This window comes from Anneissia japonica, unplaced genomic scaffold, assembly GCF_011630105.1.
Source record: "Anneissia japonica isolate Jap-2015-1 unplaced genomic scaffold, ASM1163010v1 scaffold7150_len65995_cov192, whole genome shotgun sequence".
In the NCBI taxonomy this organism is placed as follows: Eukaryota; Metazoa; Echinodermata; class Crinoidea; order Comatulida; family Comatulidae; genus Anneissia; species Anneissia japonica.
Window position 1 is genome coordinate 23,059 of NW_022698161.1, and position 3,118 is coordinate 26,176.

Consider the following 3,118-nt stretch of genomic DNA (forward strand, 5'->3'; position numbering starts at 1 on the left):
AAGTAATTTCTTTTTATATTCTCAGTACCTACAACACTACAGCCGACAACGTCAGTGACAACTGAGGGTGCGTACTTAATGTTGTATATGCTTAAGGTTATTAATAATAACTAAATGTTTTGATTACATTATTATATTGCTATGAAATGTGTTATATTACATGAGCTACTGTTTAATAATTTCACATGCGTTAAATCCCATTACTTACACTTCTCAGAACCTACAACACTAGCGCCCACTACATCAGTGACAACTGAGAGTACGTTCTTAACTTATTATTATGTTATATACGCTAAAAGTTATCAATAACAAAGTTACTAATAATTTCGATTTTCATTTATTTACGCCTTTGAGTTAGGTCATAAGAAATTAGCTGCTGTTTAAATTTTCTATAAGCAGTGAATCACATTTGTTTATAAATTTCAGTTCCTACGACTCTACCGCCGACAACGTTAGTGACAACTGAGTGTACGTTATTCAATCATAAATATTTTTATATTATGCTAAAATTTATTTAAAATAATTAATTGTTTTTAACTTCATTGTTATATTCTTTAAAATATGTTATAATAAATTAGTTACTTTTTATTAATTACATACGTAGTAAATAATTTGTTTCTATACAACCCAGAATCTACAACACTACTGCCGACAACATCAGTGAAAACTGAGTTTACATAATTAATTCATTAATACATTATATTTAATAAAATTTATTCAATAATAACTAAGTGTTTCGAACTTCATTGCTATATATCTTTCAAATCTGTAAAGATAAATTTGATCTACAACAATTATAATCTACAACACTACTTCCGACAGCATCAGTGACAACTGAGGATACATAATTAAGTCATTAATACATTATATTTGATAAAAGTTATTCAGTAATAACTAACCATTTCGAACTTCATTGCTATATATCTTTCAAATATGTAAAGATAAATTAGTTCAGTACTGTTTAATATTTACGTATGCAGTAAATCATATGTTTTTATTTATCAGTACCTACAACACTACAGCCCACTACATCGGTGACAACTAAGGGTACGTTGTTAACTCTTTATTATGTTATATATAATAAAAGTTATCAAAATTTAAAAAAAATTACTAATTTAATTGTTTTATACCTTTCAAGTATGGTATGTTATAATTTAGCAAAAGTTTAATATTGACATATGAAAGTAATTAACAATTGTATTATTCTAAAGAACTAACAACAGCACCGCGACAATAACTTTAACAAGATAGGGTACGCTTTTAAAATATTAATATGTTATTTATGCTAAAGCTTATCAATATCAATCAAGTTATTGAATTTCATTGTTTTATACCTGAAAATAGGTTAAAATAAATTAGCTACTGTTTAATAGAAAAATTAACAGTAATTTGCATGTTTATATAATACCTTTCAGTACCTACAACACTACCACCGACAACGTCAGTAACAACTGAGGGTATGTAGTTAATGTAGTATATGCTATTTGCTTAATGTTATTAATAATATCTAAATAATTCTGATTACATGATTATATTGCTTTTAAATGTGTTGTAATACATGAGCTCCAGTCTAATATTTACATATGCATTAAATCCCATTTTTTACACTTTTTAGAACCTACAACACTATCGCCCACTACATCGGTGACAACTGAGGGTACGTTCTTAACTTATTATTATGTTATAAATGCTAAAATGTATCAATAACAACTGAATATTTTGATTTTCATTGTTTTATACCTTTGAGTTATGTTATAAAAAATTAGCTACTGTTTAATTTTTCTATAAGTAGTGAATCACATTTATTTATACCTTTCAGTACCTACGACTCTACCGCCGACAACGTCAGTGACAACTGAGGGTACGTTGTTAACTTATAAATAAGCTTATATTATGCTAAAACTTATCAATAATAACTAAATGTTTTGAAATTCATTGTTATATACTTTAAAATATGTATGTTATAATAAATTAGTTACTGTTTGTTAATTATATACGTAGTAAATAATTTTTTTTCTATACAACCCAGAATCTACAACACTACTGCCGACAACATTAGTGACAACTGAGGATACATAATTAATTCATAAATACATTATATTTGATAAAATTTATTAAATAATAACTAACCGTTTCGAACTTCATTGCTATTATATCTTTTAAATATGTAAGAATAAATTAGTTCAGTACTGTTTAATATTTACGTATGCAGTAAACCACATTTTGTACTTCTCAGTACCTACAACACTACAGCCCACTACATCAGTGACAACTGAGGGTACGTTGTTAACTCTTTATAATGTTGTATATAATAAATGTTATCAAAATTAGAAAAAAGTTACTAATTTCATTGTTTGATGCCTTTTTAGTATGGTATGTTATAAATTAGCAACAGTTAAATATTCACATAATTTATGAAAGTAAAGAACATTTGTATTATTTTAAGTACCTACAACAACAGCATTGCGAAAACATTTTTAACAAGTTAGGGTACGCTCTTATTTCATTGTTTTATACCTGCACAATAGGTTAAAATAAATTAGCTACTGTTTAATCGAAACATTAGCGGTAATTCGCATGATTTTATACCTTTCTGTACCTACAACACTACCGCCGACAACGTCAGTAACAACTGAGGGTATGTAGTTAATGTTGTATATGCTATATGCTTAATGTTATTAATAATATATCTAAATAATATATTATATTGCTTTTAAATGTGTTATAATACATGAGCTCTAGTCTATTATTTCCATATGCAGTAAATCCCATTGTTTACACTTCTCAGCACCTACAACACTATCGCCCACTACATCGGTGACAACTGAAGGTACGTTCTTAACTCAGAGATCCCAAGTTTGAAAACCAAAAAATAGGGAGATCTTTTTCATGAAGCGATCGCCTCCTGTAGCGATGCGCTGTGACGCCTTACAACGCGCTGTGCAACATGAAAGTATTACACAAAATGAAGAAAACAAACAATTTTCATCAATTTGTTTACTTTTATTTAAAAATTTTACATTTGTTTACACATTGCATTTGGCCTAAAATATAAATTTATAAATATTATTATTTAGCATTTTGCTAGTAAAGCGTTCTTGGCAGCAGTCAACAAGGC